The sequence below is a fragment of the Pinus tabuliformis genome, chromosome J (assembly GCF_031772625.1).
Source record: "Pinus tabuliformis cultivar Carrire ecotype Pingquan chromosome J, CPIR1, whole genome shotgun sequence".
In the NCBI taxonomy this organism is placed as follows: domain Eukaryota; kingdom Viridiplantae; phylum Streptophyta; class Pinopsida; order Pinales; family Pinaceae; genus Pinus; species Pinus tabuliformis.
The window spans coordinates 141,385,954-141,407,882 of NC_142295.1; positions in this window are offsets into that span (position 1 = coordinate 141,385,954).

Genomic DNA, 21,929 nt, shown 5'->3' on the forward strand with positions numbered 1-21,929 from the left:
AATGGATAACATGTCTCCTGGGGGTGTTATTGCTGATGTGGATGGGTTTCTTTGATGAGTTTCGTCGATTCCATTTCCTTAAGGTGACCAAGGAGATTGAATCACTTATATTAACCTATCTCATCACCAATTTGCCCAATTAGTTGGTTGCTTGGGCGGACCTGGGAGGAGGGGGTGTTACAGATTGGTATTAGAGCGAGTTGCGCTTTCTTTGAGTCATTTTGGATACTACAGATATGGTTGACTATGTTGGTCATACATGCATGTTAGTTTCCTGTGTGTCTCTTACACTTGCATGCCATGTGATTGTTGGACTGCATCATATTGATCATGGTTGTAGTAAGATTATCATGAGGAACTTGATGTCAATTTTATTGAATGCATCGTCAGGAGTATATGACTGGTTATACAATTATATGCAGCTTGATGACATCCTTGTCTATTGGGTTTCATTCCTAGTTATTTGATTACATGTATCCGTCTTGTAGGTTGATTACAATAATTGATCACTTATGATCGACTACATGCAGTTATATGTATGTGTAGTTGATTAGGCATTGCTTATGCAGATTGATAGTTCCATGAGGCAATTTGTGCAATGGAGTAATGGTTATTGTCATGCAGAAGGTCATAACATGAATTCTTGATATGGCCTTGCATGGATGACTCGACCCAAGCTAGAATGATGTTTATGTGTTGATGCACTTATTTGATATATGTCTATATGTTATTATGGTTATGTTATACATGCATCATGCTGATTTGATTATCTTGCAAATAAGGTATCCTCCCTGCGTTATGCTAAGGTACATTGATTTATGGTGTTTTGGTTTAGCTGACATATTATGCCTTGCAAGAAAGAGATCAGATGACTAGCAAGGTGGTAGACTACATAGAATCTCCCTATGCATAACATGAGAAACATGGTGTGGGGCACTCTCCTGACTTGGAAAACACATTGAGAAACCCGAAGGAAGAAATAAGAAGTCTCAAAGCAGACAATGACAAAATCATGCAGGCACAAGAGAAACAAGAATAGGTGAATGCAATACTATTAGATCTTGTCACAGATCAGCCATGGACACGAGGAAAGAAATAATGGGGCATATGCCAATAGGTATCCTAGTAGACACAGGTCGGATAGATCTAACATGATCAGAGATGGTAGGTCGTTGGAAACTTCGGATAGGAGAGGTGACAGACACAGGTATTACTCTAGTTCTAGTTCTAACAGACATCATGATCGTCATTGTTATCATCATGACAAGATGAGTGATAGGGGATACTTTCCAGATGATTTAGTAAAGAAAATCCACCTACCTTTGATGGAGAAATTAACAAATCACAAGATGTAGAGGCATGGTTGCTTGGTATGAAGAAATTCTTCCAATTGCACGATTATTCAGAAAACATGAAAGAAAATATAGCCACTTTTAGTCTCAAAGGTAAAGCAGATATCTAGTGGGAAGATGTGAAGAATGCCAAAGATATACATGAGGAAGATTTGACTTGACATAATTTTGAAAGACTCTTCAAGAAGAAGTAATTGTCTTAGAGGTACTATGATAACAGGGCTAAGGCATTTTATGAGTTACAGATGGGTTCTATGATAGGTGAGGAGTATAATAACATATTTTTGGAGTTGTTGAAATATGTGCCTTACCTCATGGAGGAGAAGGTCGAGGTTCAGAGATTCATCAGTGGACAGTTGTTACATATAGAGACCAGATTGAGTCTGATGAGCCTAGATCGTTGGAGGAGGCCATCTGAAAGTTAAAGCATTGTTATGAGAATTAAAAGCAAAAATTTGGGCCTATGCATGACTTGGAAATAAATGAAAAATCTAAAGGAAAATGACCACCAAAGAGAGGAAGACCTCAAGATGCAAGTGAGAAATAAAATAGAATTCCTTACAAGAGATTCAACACAGTTCAGAAAGGACATGGACAACAGTAGGCTAGAGGAAGTGGTAGGGAACCACTACAGTGTTGGATATGTGGTAAGGATCATTTTAAGAGGGATTGTCCATAGTATCAAAGTTGTGGTAGACCCCAGATGTATAGTTATGAGGAGGCACATACAGTTGCTGATGTTGGCCATAACATTCCTAAGATATATGCAGTTGTGGACCATAGGTAGGCAGATCATTAGGCATCGATCATTAAGATGGATGGTAAGATTTGTGATCAAGTTGTTTCTATTTTGATTGATCATGGATCTAACTATAGTTATATTAATTGTGACCTCGTGGATAAGTGTGGTTTGAGAAAATAAGTGCATGCAAAATCTTGGTTGGTATAGTTGGCTACAAGTACAAAGAAGCGAATTCACCATTACATAAGAGCTTTTGCATTTGAGTTAAATGGTATGCTTACAACATCAAATTTTAATGTATTGACATTGGGATTGTATAATATGCTTTTGGGTATGGATTGGATATACTTTCACAGAACCAAAGTGGATTTCTTCGACAGGGCCATTGAGTGTGTGAATGATAGTGGGGAAAGAGTACTTTGCAAAGAAAGAAGAAGCCTACATCAATGAGGATGGTTAACGCTATGTAGGCTAAGCATAGTTGCATAAAAGGTTATGTGATGTTTGATGTACATATTTCTAGTGATAAGGGTAAGGAGGTTGAGGATGCAAATGTGTTGTGTAGGTATCCATTTTTGAAGCAGTTTTACGATGTATTTCATGAGGATGTTTCAGAGTTGCCACCTCACAGGGAGGTGGAGTTTTCGATTGAGCTAGTTCTAAGGGAATCTCCAGCATTGAAAGCACCTTATAGGATGGACACATATGAGTTGTTTGAATTAATTTTGTAGATGAATGAAGTGTTGGACAAGGGGTACATTAGGCTGAGTGTATCGCCTTCAAGTGCACCATTGTTATTTGTAAAGAAGAAAGATGGTAATATTAGATTATGCATTGAATATAGGTAGTTGAACAAGGTAATGATCAAGAAAATGTACCCTTTGTCGAGGATTGATGATTTGTTTTATCAGTTAAAGGGAGTAGCAGTGTTCTCTAAGATCGACTTGAGATCGGGATACCATCAGGTACACATCAAGGAAGAGGATATCTTCAAGACTGCGTTTAGGACTACGTATGGGCATTATGAGTTTGTTGTTGTTCCATTCAGTTTGACTAATGCTTCAACTACATTCATGTGTTTGATGAATAGTGTGTTGTGTCTATATTCAGATAAGTTTTTTATTGTGTTCATTTATGACATGCTAATATATTCTAAGAATGATGAAGAACATGTCCAACATTTAGCAGTAGTATTAAGGTTGCTAAGAGAGCATCATTTGTATGCTAAACTTAGCAAGTGCATCTTTATTCAGATTGAGGTACATTATTGGGGACATGTTGTCTCCAACAATGGCATAAATCCAAAAATCATAAGGGCTATCATGGAGTGGGTAGCTCCAAAGAATATGGATGAGGTGACATCATTCATGGGATTGGCAAGTTACTATAGGAGGTTCATTAGGAACTTCTCACACATTTCATATCCTATCGCATCATTGCATCGGAAATGTAAGAGGCTTGAACGGAGAGAAGTTTGTGAAGCTAGTTTTAAGCAGCTTAAGAAGTTGTTGACACATGCACCAGTTATAAAGATTGTAGATATAGACAAGGAGTTTGTAGTATGTACATATCATTCCAGGAGAGGACTTGGTGGAGTTCTTATGCAAGAAGGACATGTATTGTCTTATGAGTAACAAAAACTGAATGAGTATGAGCAGAACTATCCAACACATGATCTTAATCTAACAACGATTATACATGCATTGAAGATGTAGAGACATTATCTTCTTGGCAGGGGGTTCACATTGGTGGACAATGAAAGTGGATTGAGGTATTTGTTTGACCAACCGAACCTAAATGGAAGGAAAGCTATATGGTTGGTTTCCCTTAGTGAGTTTGACTTTGATATCAGATACATTAAAGGGAAGGAGAATCAGGTTTTAGATTCTCTTAGTAGGAAGGTACAGTTAAGTCATATAGAAGTTATGAGCTCTTATGGGACAAAGTTACAAGATAGGATTTTGCAGGTAGGTCAACAGGATAACAAATACATGGAGATCATGCACATGTTACAACAGGGTACATGTACAGGTACAGGTACAGGTGTAGGTACATGTATATGTGATTAGAATGTAGACTACTGTCTCATGGAAGATCGGTTGTTGGGATTTAGAGACAGGATCAATGTGACAAATTGTAGTGAGCTCAAGAATCTTATCTTGTGATAGTTTCATGTGAATCCATACCTACGTCATCCAGGATATCAAAAGACATTGATGGTGGTAAGGAGGTTCCACTATTGGCTGAATCTGAAGAAGGAAGTGGTAGAGTTCATGGTTATATGTTTCGATTGTCAGCAGGTAAAGATGGAATGCAAACATCCAGGTGGTATACTATAGCATATAGTGATTCTGGAATGGAAATGGGAGGTCATTTCCATGGATTTCATCATAGGTCTTCCAAGGACAGTGAAGTATCATGATTCTATTATGGTCATGGTTGACATGTTGAGCAAGGTAGCTCACATCATTCAAGTAAAGACTACATATTTAGCCAGTGAGGTAGCACAGGTGTTCATCAAAGAGATAGTGAGATTACATGGTTCTCCAAAGAATATTGTGTCGCACAAGGATGCAAAATTCACTTCCAAGTTCTGGAAGGAGCTATTTGTCGGCTTGGGTACAAATTTGGCCTTCAGTACAACTTATCATCCATAGACAGATGGACAGAAGGAGAGGGTCAACAGGATCTCGGAAGATATGTTGAGGATGTACATGATGCACCAGTAGAGGAATGGGAGAAGTATCTTCCATTGGTTGAGTTCTCATAGAAAAATGGTTAGTAGGATTCATTGAGGATAAGTCCTTTCGAGGCATTGTATGGATGAATTTGTAATACTCCCATCAACTGGAGTGATCCAGTGAATAGGGTACTTATTGGACCAAAGATGTTGGTGGACATGGAGTAGGAAATGCAGGTTATAAAGAATAATCTAAAGGAAACATGGGATAGACAGAAGATTTATGCGGATCAAAACAGGGTATTCAAGGAGTTTCAGGTTAGGGAGCATGTTTATTTGTGCACCAAGCCCAAGAAAAGCTCTTTGAGGATTGGTTCATGTGCCAAGTTAGCACCATGGTATTGTTGGCCTTTCGAGATCCTTGAGAGGATTGGAATAGTGGCATATTGACTTGCACTACTTCCAACAGTGACAGTCCATGATGTTTTCCATATTTCATTGCTTAATAAGTATATATAAGATGTTGATCATGTTATTGATTGGTCTGTATTGAAGGTGGAGCAAGAAGGAGAGTTGCAGCCGGAGCCTCAGTGCATATTGTAGTGGAAGAATCTCATGCTCAGGAATAGATGTGGATCAGATGCGGGCCCTATATACTTCATTGTTTGCCATTTGAGGCAAAGTAGATTTGGTTTGACGTTGGTATATGTTTGGAATATGTTTTGTTGATGTTTTGGTATATTTATGTATATTTATATGGATGTAAATACCACCATGAGAAAAGTTATAAAGCTTCAATAAGAGGTATGGATGTCATGTTATTTTTATGGTTATATTGTCATGTTGCCATGATGTTTTTCTTTTGAGAAGGTCATTCATTGTAAATACTGCAATGAGCTAAGTTATAAAGCGCCATGGGCAATATTTTTATTTTTCAGTGGCTTTGCTAAGGTATCGGTGTGGTTTAATACGAAGGACGATGTTCCCCAAGGAGGAGGGTTCTGTAACAACCCTGGTGAAAAGTTCATGTAATAAAAGTTAATAAAGGCAAAATAAGAGCACGGTTAAGGGACACTTATTCCATGCTGAATGTTGGGCAAAGATATCCTAGTGCGGATCACTGGATGTGTGTTTTGGCTAAGGAAAATTGGAAAAGGATAAGGCAAAGGCATTAAAAATAAAAAAGGCAGTTTTGGCACTTTTATTTATGAAAATAAATGAAATTAGGAGAAAACTAAGGTGAAAGGTCACACGTTGCATGTGAGGAGGAAAATGAAAAAAAATAATGGAAAAGGAAGAAAATTGAGGCCTCATTCATAAAAAGGATTATGAGGATCAGTTGGCAAGATTTTGCTAGTGTGAATCTTGTTTCTAACCTTTTTTCAGTTCATATTTGGAGCTCTCTCATTATTCTATCTCTCTCACACTCTTGGTCACTTAGAGTTTTCTTCAAGCACTCTAGCTTTGGATCAAGGAAGGAAAAGAAAGAAAATGGAAAGAAAGGAAAGCAAGGATCAAGGAAAGGAAAAGTAGGATCAAGCAACTTCAACAAGAATACTTGCAAGTAACCTTTTGCATGTGTGATTTCCTAGCTAGTTTGGACATGCATGGCTTTGCATGTTGGCATAAGGTTCTCCTGCTATCAATGGCATGGTTTTGCCAAGTTATGGCAGTGGTTTTTGGTCTAGCCTTGCCTTTTTCCAAATGCCATGGTGTTTGGATGTTTATCTTGGATTTGGAGCTTTGGTTTGTGGGATGGATTTTGGAATCTGGGGTGAAGGTGGTCTGAAGTTCCATACCCAAAGGCCTATGAATCCCTTGACTAGTTTTAGGAGATACACGATAAATCCTGAGGGATAAGTCTCAGTTTAGGGCCTAGTGATTCGGGTTTGGATTGCGGTAAAGCCTCAGAGTCTGGTCTCAATTTATGGCCTAGTTTTATGGTTAGGATTGCGATAAAGCCTAAGTGATAAGGAGACAAAAAATTCCTCAAGGATAGTGATGGATTCCAAATGGCATTCCAAGTTCGGTTTGGTTGTGATCAGAGCACTGGTTTTGGTGTGATCATGGTTTGATGACGGTGGAGGTGGTTTAACCTCTCAATTCCCTTGGTTTTTCTTGGATTGGTTGTTCTATCAAATCCCACATTCATGCTTGGAATATGGCACGGGGGTGATTGGCAGAAAGAGAGATTTGGTTCAGCCATGTCTTTGGTCAGCTGGTACGTGGAAGTCCCAAACCTAGTTAGATTTTCGTATGTTTAATAAAAGCTAAGCTCTCTTACCTTTGGACTGGTTTATATGTTGATTTAATGATTGTCATATCTCTGATATTTATATGGTTGTATGCTGGTTATAAGCATGGTTAAATGAGTGGTCCATGTCATGGTTATTTCACGTATTTACTTGTAACTATTAAATGGATGGATGCAACACCTAATTGATGATATAATAATTCAATGGAGAAGGATATGATTATTCTGGTTATGTTTCATAAGTTCTTTCAGCCATTTATTCTATGTCTTGTGTCTTAGAACTATAGGTTTCATTGATGTTAGGTGTTTAACAGAATGTCAGTCCTGGTTGGGGATGCCCAGGCTTAGTCTTGAGGTTGATATTTTATTTTTTTATCTTGTCATCATGTCTTTGATTGATTTTGGAGGTTGTAACAATTATGAGTAGAGGTCGGGTTTTGGGTTAGAAAAGTGGCTCAAATCTCAGGGTCGCTGGCACAAGTCTTTTGAGAAAAGTGCACAGTCATTGGCAGATAGGCTTATGGGATAAAATTTGGGTGTCTGGTCACTGTCTTGCCTATAAAATGAGAGTGAATTTGGGTTAAAAGGCTTAAAACGTCAGTTGCACCTAGGGATAGGATGTATGTGTGGCTGAAATTTATCCTTGAGGTGTTGTTTTTGATGTGGATGGGTTTCTTTGATGAGTTATGTCGATTCCATTTCCTTAAGGTCACCAAGGAGATTTATTCCCTTATAGTAACCTCTCTCATCAACAGTTTTCCCAGTTGGTTGATTTCTTGGGTGGAACTGGGAGGAGGGGATGTTACACACATGCTGAAAATTGAAACACCTAGCCACAAACTCTGCTACATCCTTCTTCATATTCAACCAATAATAAAAATTATTTACTGCACTCAATGTCTTCTGATGACCTGGGTGACCCGAATATGGTTTCGCATGAAATTCTCTCAAGGTCGCCTTCTTGAGCTCATTGCTATTTGGCACATATATCTTCTCTCTGAATCTAACCAATCCATCTGCTGTAAGGAAATAGTCCACATCCAGTACACCTGCATCTGTACCACTACCTATACCTATACATGTCCTACTACCTATACTTGTACCTATACTACCACCTATACTTGTACTTGTACTACCACCTGTACCTGTACCTATACTACTACATGTAATTTGTTGCAACTGGCACATAATCTCAATATACCTGACATCCTGCTGACCTACCTGCAAGATCCTATCCTGTAAGTCTGTCCCATAGGAGCTCTTAGCTACTAAGTGATTTACCTATACCCGCTTTCTAAGAGAATCTACCACCCTGTTCTCTTTACCTTTGATATATCTGATCTCAAAATCAAACTCACTAATCATGGCCAACCATCAAGGCTGCCTACCATTCAAATTCAGTTGGTCAAATAGATACGCAAACCAATGTGATCACTCATCAACACAAATATCTTGCTCAGAAGGTAGTGCCTCCACATCTTCAATGCATGTATGACCACTTCCAACTCAAGATCATGTGTGGGGTATTGCTGCTCATGCTCATTCATTTTTTGCGACTCATAGCATACCACTGGTCCATCCTGTAGAAGGACTCCACCAAGTCTCTTCACTCAAGAATTTGTGCATGCAACAAATTATTTGTTCGGATATGAAATCTTTTACATTGGTGGATGTGTCAACAACACCTTAAGATGCTCAAAATTGGCCTCACACTCCTCTGTCCATTCAAACTTCTTACCTTTCCTCTGCAATGATGTAATATTATAAGTAATCTGTGAAAATTTCCTAATGAACCTCCTGTAATAACCTACCAACCCCATGAAAGACCTCACCTCATCTAAATTCCTAGGAGTTGCCCACTCCATGATAGCTCTCAAGGAAAATTTTAGGGGATAATATTCACAAGTGGGCTAATTTTCCATTGTTTTTCTAAAAAAAATCATCAATTTTAATTTTCTCTAAAAATGATTCACCCAAAGTTTCTATTATATAATTGTTTAATCTTAAAAATCGCCAAAAAAATCATAGATAATATATAAAATCATTATAAATTTGAGCATTTTTACAAAAAAAATTCCAAACATTTTGGATTTTGGATATTAGGGACTAATGATATTCACCAATGTTTCTAAACTATAAGATAACTTTCGATCCTTAAAATTTTCCTTGATAGCTCTTATCTTCTCTCGATCCAATATAATTCCCTCCTTGGAGACAACATGCACCAAGTAATGTACCTCAGTCTGAAAAAAACTGCATTTGTTGAGCTTAGCATACAACCAATTCTTCCTCAACAATCTCAACACTGTTGCTAAATGCTTGATATGCTCTTCCTCATTTTTAGAATATACCAATATATAATCAATGAACACAATAACAAACATTTCCAAATACGAACGCAACACATTATTCATCAAGAACATAAATGTGGCTGAAGCATTAGTAAAATCAAATGGACCCACAATAAACTCATAATGTCCATACCTAGTTTAGAAAGTTGTATTTTAAATGTCCTCCTCTTTGATGCATCACTGATGGTATCCGTATCTCAGATCAATCATCGATAAAACCGCTGCTACCTTCAACTAATTAAAAAAGTCATAAATCCTCAATAACAGATACCTATTATTGATAGTCACTTTATTAAACTACCTGTATTCAATGCATAATATGAGAGTACCATCCTTCTTCTTCACAAACAGTACTAGTGTGGCCCAGGGTGATACACTTGGCCTGATGTATCTCGTATCCAACATTTCCTTCAATTTCAACTTCAACTCTACCAACATAGATGTACTCATCATGTAAGGTGCCTTTGATGTAGGAGCTTCCCCTGCCACCAACTCAATAGAAAAGTCTACCTCCCTATGAGGTGGAAAATCTAAAATATCCCCACAAAATACATCCTGGAACTGCTATAGAACTAAGTACCTACTCAAAACATCTGCATCCTGAACTTCCTTAAATTTTTCACTAGAGATGTTTACAGAAAATAACAGACACCCTCTTATGTGACTACACTTTTCCTATGTAGGTGTCACCATCCTAACTGATGTGGCTTTCTTCTTTCCCTGTAAGACTCTTGGTTCCCTATTGTCATCCAAGCACTCAATGGCATTGTCATAAAAATCCACCTTGTTTCTATGAAGGTACAACCAATCCATGCCCAACAACATACTATATGATCCCAATGGTAATACATTTAAATGTGCTACAGAGGACATACCATTCAAATAAAACACACAAGCTCTTACCCAATTATGAATTCGCTTCTTTGCACATGTGGCCAACTGAACTAACCAAGATTCAACATGCAATTCCTTACTCAAACCACACTTATCCAGCATGTCAGGACTAACATAGCTATAATTAGATTGATAGTCAATCAAAATAGAATTAACTTGATCAGAAAGCTTACCATCCATCTCAATGATAGATGCCTGATGGTTTTCCTGTTTTTTATCCAATGCTGCATAGATACAAGGAACGCTCTCACCAACATCCCCAACAGTTTGTGCCTCTTGCGCTGTCCTACCACCCTGATACTATGGACAATCTATGCTGCAATCATTGCCTCCACACATCTAAGACTGCATTATCTTCTTATTTTTCTCCTCAGATCGATGTCCCTATCCTTTATTAGATCCGTTGAACTTCTTAGGTGGTGCAACATTCTCTTTATTACCTCAATCCTAAGGTCTTACTCGCTTCTTGTCCCATTTTCATTTATTCCTTGCATTAACTTTCTAGCCCGGCTTAATCTCAAATCCACGCTTCAATTTTTCATCACAATGCTTTAGCTTTTGGATGGGATCCTCCAATGATCTAGGCTCATCAAACTCAATATTGTCTTTGAATTCCATTGGTAACCCACTAGTGAATCTTTGAATCTTGTCCTTCTCCTCATTGAGGTAAGGGACATACCTCAGTAGCTCCAATAACTTGCTAGTGTACTTATCATCTGTCATAGATACCATCATTAGCTTATATAATTCCTTTTCCCTATCATCAAAGTATCTCTTTGATAGGTACTTCTTCTTCAATAGCTGCTCAAACTCACTCCACGTTAATTTATCCTCATGTATATCTCTGACATTCTTCACATATTCCCACCAATTGTATGCTTTACCTCTAAGACTGAAGGTAACTATTCTAGCTTTCATGTTGTCCGAGTATTCATGTAACCTAAAGAACTTTCTCATGCCAAGAAACCATTCCTCTGCTTACTGTGATTTATTCGTCTCTCTGCCAAATACGAGTGGATTTGATTTCTTAAACTCATCTGGAAAATACCCCTTATCGCTCCTCCAATAAAGATGATAACGATGTTGATCATCATGCTTGTCAGAACCAGAACTAGAATGGTGCCTGTGTCTATCACCTCTCTTATCCGGAGTGTCCAACAATTTTCCATCTCTGACCATGTCATCTCTATTGGAACTGTGACTATTGTGTGGCCTACTGCCATATGCCCAAACAGTCACAATAAACCAACATACCTTAGTATAGTTTGGGGAGGATATATCATCTGCAAGATCAACCAATTAGCATGATACATGTATAATATAATCATGACAACATATAGAAACATAAGACATAAGCATATAACCATGTAACCATCATTCTAGCTAGGGTCCAATCATCAGTGCATGACCTTATCAAAAACACATACCACGACCTCATGCATGACGACAACCACTACATCAGTGTACACTTAAACAATTGTGAACATTAACATGCGTAAACAATGTGTAATCAACCACACACTCATGGCGACACACTCCACAACAAAACCATCAACTTCCCATATCGACATCACTATAACCATGATCCATACCATACAAATGCAACAAGCACATGGCCCTGCAAAACAAGAAACACATATGGAACCGACATGAATTCATGACCAACACACAAGCCATCTAGTACGATGGTTGAACCATGATATGATACCACTCTGTAACACCCTCATCCCACATTTACCCAAGTACCCATCCAACCGCGGTAAACATGCGACGAGAGCTACTATGATTGGTTTCAACCTCCTCGGTGACCTTAACGAAATGGAATTGATGAAAACACATCATATAGACCTTCCACCTCAGCTACAGGACACCTGAGAACCATCTCAACACTTCTGGAAACCAACCCCTCAGTCCCATTGAGGTTTTAGACCTCTTAACCTCTCGACGCTCCCACACTATTGGCCTAATAGTGTCTAGGAGGCTCTGGACACTCTCATGACAAGGCATGCCAGTGTCCAAGGACTATTTTTCTCAGTGCTCTACAAGCGTCCCTATGATTTGAGCCACTTTTTTAGGTCTAGAGCCCAGGTCACTTCCAAGAATTGAATGAAACCTTTATAACACAAATATATCAATGGAACAATGATGTAAAAGCAAACACTTGAACAAGCCCTTGAATGGACACCTACTAGCCATGATAGGAATTTCGTCAAACATATCATGAATATTTAATCTACAAGTGTAACTAACATATCTAAGCATAGGGGTGTCATAGTTAGCTAATAATCACTAAGAAGCATTGATGCCTCAAAACATTAGCTGCCATTTCATCCATTAGATCATAGATACATTGTTCACTCATTTACATGTAAAAAAATGATGAGATCCATACACAAGTACCATCATAAAACATATACATAACCAACATAATAGCAACAGAAATACCAAGGAGATCACAGCCATATAATCCACATATAAACTAGTATAATAATCATAGAAATTCAAGGAGAAATAACCTCATATTGGTGATGCAAAATCTAAACCTGAGATGGGACTACCACATTCCACTCGACTGTAGACTATATAAGAGAAATCTCTCTTCAGTCGTTCACCCCCATGTCATATTCCAAACATGAATGTGGGATCTAATAAACACATCAATCGAAAACCATCCTGGGCTTCCAGAGGCCAAGCACTTGAACCCATCAAACATTGATTCCACCCCATGGTCAAAAATCACAAAACCATCATTAGATTGGTCTCTATCCAAGCCTTCCAGGGTTCCTGAGCGTTTGCTCCAACCAAGGCTCTAGGACTAGTAACTCATCCCATAGCCTATACCAGGCCCCATAGCAATTTTCCAACCAAGGCTCAAGGATTAGTAACTCCTACCCCTCTAAGGCGTTCAGAGTGTTTGTCCAATCAAGGCTATGGGAATAGTAACTCAATCCAGGTTGTTACAGGGCTCCAGAGTGTTTGTCCAACCAAGGATCCAGGAACTAGCAACTCAACAAAAGGTAAGGAAACATGAGAACCAATCACAACAAAAAAATATAATAAAACCATAATCTCCATGTCTATCGAGGAAATGAAAAGGATAGGAAAATCCACTATTAATATAGGCAATCCTCCATGCCAGTGACATTTCATGACCAGTAAACCACATGCATATGCCATGCATGCAAAAACTAGTGATGAAAACATACATGCAACTCAATACCTGCAAGAAAAACTTCGTTGAAGCTATTGATCCTCATGCCATCTTGTGCTTTCTTGCTCTTCCTTTTCCTTCTTGCTCCAAAACTCCAAGTATGTCACACCCCCAAGAGTGCTACAAGAAAATATCTAAGTGAGAGAGAGAGAGAGAATAATGAGATAGCTCCAAAAATGAACTGAAAAAAAGGTTACCAATTGATCCACAAAAGCCTTTTTATCAATTAGGCCTATATTTTCTTCATTTTCCATTATTTTCCTCCAATTTTCTCCTCACATGCAACATGTGACCTTTCACCTCCCTTTTCTCCTAATTTCCATTGATTCCATAAATAAATGTGCCACAAATGCTATTTTTCCTTCCAAAGCCTTAGCCATTTCCTTTGCCAATTTCCTTAGCTATATTAACCAAAATGAACACCCACACTAGGATGTCTTTCTCAACATTTAGCTTGGAATAAATTTCCCATCAACCATGGTTATTATTTTTCCATTATTAACTTTTATTACATGGAATTTCACCAGGCATGTTACAATGATATTCTTTAGAAATGGTTCATTTGATCATTGTCACCTACTATAGCCAAGGATGTATCTATATTCAGGGCTCTTATTGAGGAACATGCTAGCTTATTTTCCCAACAACTAGATTTGATTTACTCTTAGTCGAGCATGCTTTATGAAGTAATTCCCAATCCTCCATGCCCTTCTACCAACCCACCCAAACCTAGCCTGGGACCACACTCTAATGGCATGATTGGTTCCCTATTAAAATTTTTGAGGCAACTTGTTTCCAAAGTTGGGAAATTGATCATTACATCACAAGGCCCAAAAAGTGTGTCTAGCTCTAAAAATGCACCCACTTCTGAGAAACTCGTCAATGTTCTCATGGTAAAGTCCAAGACACCCAAGAACACTCAACAACTTGGTGGTAAAAAGAATAAAAATAATAAACAAAAGAATCAATATTCTTAGGAGACTCAACCAAATCCATCTAGTCGAGGAGGTGGCACCACTTAATGTGATTGAAAGATAAAGTTCACTTATAAGACTTTTCAAGATGAGAATTTGACTCATGAGTGCCCTCGAATGGATGACGTTCACTCGCTTCTTGCATCCCCACCTGCTACTCAATGACCAACTGTCTTGACTCATCCATTCCTTGCACAACCTCAAAAGAAAAATGTTTCCCTACCTCCTCAAACTCTGCAACGGAGCATTGAGGGGCCATATCTCTATCTTGCTAGTAATATGTTCATTTTTATATGCCAAGAGCAAGTCAATGTGATTATGTGAGCCAAATATTATGATACTCCTGAGTCGAGTTATTCCTCTATGGAATCAACCACCCAGGCTACTTCCATTGGACCTCTCACACTAGATAAGTCTGTGGAACCAGTCGATCACCCACCTAAGGGTGTCATTCACAAGTCAACACACAATCCATCTATACATGTTGCCCAATGCTACATTATTTTCAAGGATTTAGCCTAGGATCTTTGTGCAATGATTTCCTTGGAGGTTTTGTAGAGCTTCCCTCAGCAATAAAAAAACTTCCTGACTATTATTAGGGGGATGGATCCCTTAGAGTCTTCTCTCATCACTTTTAATGTTGATACTCCTTGCTATAGAATTTACCACCAAGTCACCTTTCAGATCGATGTGCGAATATTCCATAAGAATATTCATCGCACTTTGTTGGACAAAGGATCATCTACCTCCTCTATGTTAGAATCATGCTGGAAATATTTGAGTTCTCTATCCCTCACTAAGTTTAATACCACTCTTCATGCATTTTATGAACAACATTGTGTACCTCAAGGTTTCTTCCTAAGTTTACCATCGAACTAGGGGGAAAGACATCCTACGTTGATGTTGAAGTTTTCGACACCTCCTTGGGCTATAACCTAATCCTTGACTATAGTTGGTTTTATCCTATGACCATTGTTCTGTCTTTGATATTTCAAGTTCTTTACTTTTCCCATGAAGGCAAGATCATGATGATCAATGAGTTGGATTATTGTGTGTTTTCAACCTAACTTACAGCTACGAGGAATTCTCTCTGACTTCTTGGAGATAACCCTAGGAGTTATGAGATTTTTGGTGTGGGTTTATTCAAAAGCTCATACCTTATTGTTGTATTTCCTTTACCCCTGCAGAACATTCCTTCATCTTCTACCACTGCTCCAATGCACATGATCTCTTATATCAGCGGTGGACCCTGTGTGTCACCTAACCCTTGGGAGGTGTATTCTTCTATAGATGTAGATCATCATGGTGAGCATACAACTCCTTTTTTAGAAGAGATTAAATCTTAGGTAGTCTAGTCATTACCTCTTGATGTTGTTTAGAAACTCCATCCTCATATGGAATGTAACTAGGATCCTTTTCCCACAATAGTTGTCACTCTACCTCTTCCATGTGAATCCCTTGATGATGAGTCTCCTTCTGGGCAAGTAAAAATGGAGGTCATGGATTCACCTATTTATTATCGTATGGATATTATTCCTCTTTCCTACCTCTAGTCTTCCTTACTTGGAAAAGTTATAGATTGGGAAACAAAATCCTGAATTGATAGAGGGAGAATCTCCTCGACCCTCCTTGGAAGTTCCATCCTTAGACTGAGTCATCTCTTGGGTTTCTAATTCTTAACTTGTCAATGAATTATCCAACACATATCCACCTATAAATGAGTGTCTTGTACCCCCTTTACATCTTGATAGTCCTTGTCAAGGGCTCCATTAGGTCGCGAGACCACTCACCTTGTATATCCTTGTGTTATTCTTGATAACGCTATGATTCTAGGTTTTCCTTGGTATCATCAACATTTAGGAATCAGGCAGTTCAAATTTCCATGGTATGCCATATTGTACCTCCACTCTTCCATGAGTTCATGTATGGAAATACTTAGCCTATGCCTCGTAGTGACCACACTTTGACGTGACCTATTAGACTGAGTTATGCTTGTACATTTTTTACATAAGACTGTGTGTGATGCTTTTATCTATTTTTGGTTTGGTGTGTGATGTGAGAATTTTTCTAGTATCTCATATATGCCAAAAATCCAAAAAAATCATAAATTCAAAAAATCAGAAATATATGGTCCTGTTTTTACCTCCTCCATGTTTTATGTCTTTCATGATGTGATTTAACCATGAGTCTCATCTTTTTAGATGGATTTTACAGGATAGATTGGTGTTTTTATTGTGACATGCATTTCTCTTGAACATGGCATGTAGAGGCGGGTAACATATCGCCATATTTGTTGCATTATTGCCTGCCAATGCCACCATTGTTCCTTATGTCTGACCTCGTCAAGTTGCAACATTAGCCACTCTCCTCTCTGCATGCCGTAGCTTGACGATAGAGCCCACCCATACATGGATACCCTAGACTAGCACCTCTTTCGCTATGGTGTCCATGTAGTATCTTATCCATTTTCGCTTCAGAATCCCTCCTTATAACCTACCATGACCTAGAACATGAGCCCCTTGTACTCTTTTTTGTCATATTTTTGGCCTTACCTGAGGAGGATTCCACATTTTATCCCTTATGATTCCCACTTATTATCAACCTACTTTTGCACGATGAGCCCTGGTTTTCTCATTCCATTGTGATCATTTTCTTGGCCTATCATCCACTTTTGCTTGGTGTTTTATCTTTTCTAGGTGGAACCACTATGATGAGTGGTCTTATTAGCTAGCTTATTGACCTTTCTGTGTTTCGAGTCATTCCACCATAACCAGAACCAATTACTACCCTTTATGCCACTCGTTACTCTGAGAGGAGTTTCCTATAATATTTTTTTAGAATCCTTAATTTACAAAATATTGTAGAGTCAACTTGTCTCCCTCATGCTTGATAAAGTAATTTAAAATATGTCTATTCAATATAAGTTTAACCCTTTTCTAGAATGACTAGACTAATTAGGAAAAAGGAATGCTCTATTCCTTTATGGCTATAAGTTTATCCCTTGTATTTTTTTATCTCTTTTTTGGTCTAGGGGAACTAACTTTACAAAAAAGGAACCTATTGAGCATACTTTTCTTGTCCTTCGTGCTCATAAAACCATAAATGAGACCAAAAAGAGAAATGGGGAGGGAACTTTTATTTTTATTAGTCATCAAAATGGAACCATCAATCACACCACCCTTGAACAGGGCATCTATCTACATCATTATCTTATAGTTGGGTTTTAACTTGCCTATGGGTAATACCATCCATGAGTCTGTTTTCTCCTACAATTGTTTACTCTTCCAGTCAATATGGAGCATGATTCAATGCCTCCTATGTTGTTTCATGATATCATGTGGTTCTCATTAGTCATGCTACCAAGCCACTCTTATGTCCTATCGTTATGTGTTTAAGGGAAGTCTCAGCTTATGTCACCCATCTGTAGTTGTTTGTTGACATTTTTGAGTCGGCCATCAATGTATCAATTGTACTTCATCGCCTAATGACTTCATCCATTCACATTATCTCTTGAATTATTTTGTGTCGATTTATTGGGGATACATTAAGGCCCTCATTCAATAGATCTTTTCCTATCGACTTTAGCTCATTATCTAGGAGCTTGACGTAGGAACTAGTAGTAATTTGGATCTTGTAGACCTTAGAGGTAGGTTTCCTCGTGATCAACAGTTGGTTTCCATCATTGGATCCTGATTAGTCAAGTCCTTGAGTGTTCAACATCAACTCATATATTCATACTTAGTGAACTATACTAGGTACATTGGGGTCCATTTTCATCATTGGTGGGTTCCCTCAAATCTGTTAACAATACACCTCATTGACGGTAATCAAGCGGTTTCTACCATGTTCGACATCAACTCACTTATTTTCATGTCATAGATTCGTATCATCAGGGTTATGTCAAAGACCTTGGGTTACGGACACTTCGGTCATACATGGTACCCTTACTAGGCTTCATTGGAGTTATGTATTCATTATGTATTTTTAGGAATACTTTGGGACATCTCCTGTCTGTTATGTGTCTAGAGTCCCACTAATGTATACTATGACATTATAAAAGAATTAATATATGAGTTAAATTAACCTTTAGGAATCAAGAAGTTCAACTTTCCATGGCATGGCCACATCATGGTATGCCATATTGTACTGCCACTCCTCCATTAGTTCATGTATGGAAATCCTTTGCCTATGCCTGGTTGTGGGCAAACTTTGACATGGCCTATTAGACTAAGTTATGCTTGTAAATTTTGTGCATATGAGTGTGTGTGATGCTTTTATATATTCTTGGTTTGGTGTGTGATGTGAGAATTTTTCTAGTATCTCATATGCCAAAAATACAAGAAAATTATAAATTCAAGAAATAAAAAATATATGATCCTATTTTTACCTCCTCCTTGTTTTATGTCTTTCATGATGTGATTTAACCATGGGTCTAGTCATTCTAGATGGTTTTTATAGGATACGGTGGTGTTTTTATTATGACATTCATTTCTCTTGAACATGACATGTACGGGTGGGTCACATATCACCATATTTTTTGCATTATTGACTCTCAATTCTATCATTGTTCCTTAGGTCCAACCCCGTCAAGTTGCAACATTATGCACTCTTCTCTATGCATGACGTATCTTGATGGTAGAGCCCACCCATACATGGATACCCTAGACTAGCACCTCTATTTCGTTATGGTGTCCATGTAGTATCTTATCCATTTTCTCTTCAGAATCCCTCCTTGTAACCCGCCATCACCTGGAATGTGAGACCCTTTTACTCTTGTCATATTTTTTGCCTTACCTGGGGAGGATTCCAGATTTTATCCCTTTTGATTCCCAGTTACTATCAGCCTACTTTTTTCACGATGAGCCTTGGTTTTCTCATTCCATCATCATCATATGCTTGGGTTGTCATTCACTTTCTCATGGTGTTTTACCCTTTCTTGGAGGAATTGCTGCGATGAGTGGTCTTATTAGCTAGCTTCTTGACCTTTCTGTGTTTTGAGTTGTTCCACCATGATGAGAACAAATTGCTACCTTTTATACCACTCGTTCCTCCGTGATGAGTTTCATTTAATATTTTTTCAGAATCCTTAATTTAGAAAAGATTATCGAGTGAACTTGTTTCCTTCATGCTTTCTAAAGTACTCTAAAACATGTCTATTCAGTATAAGTTTAACCCTTTTCTAGAATGAGTAGACTAATTGGGAAAAGAGAATACTCTAGTCCTTTATGGCTATAAGGTTCTCCCTTTTATTTATTTTTATCTCTTTCTTGGTTTAGGGGGAATAACTTTATGAAAAAGGAACCTATTGAGCATGCTTGTCTTCTCCTTTGTGCTCATTAAACTATAAAGGAGACCAAAAAGAGAAATGGGGAGGGAGCCTTTATTTTTATTACTCATCAAAATGGAACCATCAGTCACGTCACCCTTGAACATGTGATCTATAAGTTGGGTTTTAACTTTCCTAGGAGTCATACTACACATATGAGTCTATCTACTACTTTGGTTGGTTACTCCTCTAGTCACTGTGGAATGTGCTTTAATGCCTCCTATATTGTTGCATGATATCATGTGGTGCTCATTATTCATGCTACCAAGTCACTCTTACCTCTGGTTGTTATATGTTCAAGGGAAGTCTCAACCTATGTCAGCCATCTACAGTTTCCTATTGACATTTTTAAGTCGGCCATCCATGTATCAGTTGTACTTCACCGCTTCATGACTTTATCCATTTACATCATCTGTCGAATTGTTTTGTGTTGATTGATGGGGGATACATTATGTCCCTCCTTCGATGGATATTTTCCTATCGACTTTAGCTCATTATCTAGGAGCTTGACCTAGGAACTAGTAGTACCTTGGAGCTTGTAGACCTCAGTGGTAGGTTTCCTCGAAATCGAGAGTTGGTTTCCATCATTGGCTCCTGATTTGTCAACTCTTTGAGTGTTCAACATCAACTCATCTATTCACACTTAATGGACTATACTAGGTACCTTGGGGCCCATTTTCATCATTGGTGGTTTCCCCCACCTCTGTTAAAAGTACACCTCATTGACCAGTAATCAAGCGGCTTCTACCATGTTCAACATCAGCTCACTAATTTGCATGTAATAGATTAGTATCATCAAGGTTATGTCAAAGACCCTGGGTTAGGGACACTTCACTCTTATATGGTACCCTTCCTAGGCTGCATTGGAATTATGTATTCATTATGTACTTTGAGGAATACTCTGGGATGTCTCTTGTGTGTCAATATTCTCACTAATGTGTACTGTGACATTGTAAAATAATTAATATATGATTTAAACATATAAATACATTTAAAAAAAACATTTACAATAAGATTCTTAACTATGGAGATTCATCTTATTTTAGGATGAAGATCCTTACCTTGTAAATAGGTTTTGTTACAATACCATAGCTTATTAATACTACATGCAAAAAATAACATAAATCATATTCATAACATATGTTCATATGCTATTTTTTTAATTAGTCAATATAATTATGAAAGAAAGTATATAACCATTTTTGAAATAAATTTCAGTCTTTGATTTTTAATTATGACATTCACAATAAATATATAAATCCAAGATCTCAATCTCACATACCAAGACCTATGTACAATCTAGATTCCAATTGAATCTAACTAGCATGACCAATAGATCAATTCGACAACATTACAATTACTTTTTGTAGCTATATTCTAATTGTTAGATAATTTGGATCTTTGGAGGCATATTTTCTAGTCAAATTTATTTAAAATTTGGCAATAATTGTTAGATTCACAACTCTAATTTGCAAATTCCGCATATTCCTTATATTTCAAAAAAATCAAAGTAGTAAATCTGTTTATACATTCAAAAATATATTTAAAATAACAAAAACACATCATTATTCAAAAAATATTTAAAATAACAAAAAAACACCATTACTCTAAAAATATTTTAAATAAAGAAAACACATCATTAATCTAAAAATATTTTAAATAAAAAAAACACATCATTACTCAAAAAATATATTACAAAATTCTAACCAAAAACTTATAAAAAAAATAAAATTAGTTATTCAACTAGTTTTCTATGCGGCGTGATGCATATGAAATTGGCTACTTGCATTATATGAAAACTTTGAGACTTTCCCTGACCATTCATGTCTTGACTTCGATGTTATGCATCTTAATCATGGCCTTTGTGAAATCTAAATCAGATCTAAAGCTAAGGATCTTCCCACGGTAATTCCTTCATAATCCTAGACCATGGCTTCACTGTCAACCCATCATACATCAGCAACTCTCGATCGTGAGCTGTTACGCAACACAACGACCTAGTCATCATGTTGCAGTTTAACGTTGTTACTTTGTTCAACCGATTATGCCATCGTCTGTCTTCTTCATTTGAATCTGAAATGCATGCCTCTGTGCGGTCCCATGATATTCTTCCTTCTGCAGTCAGATTTACCCAATCCTTATCTC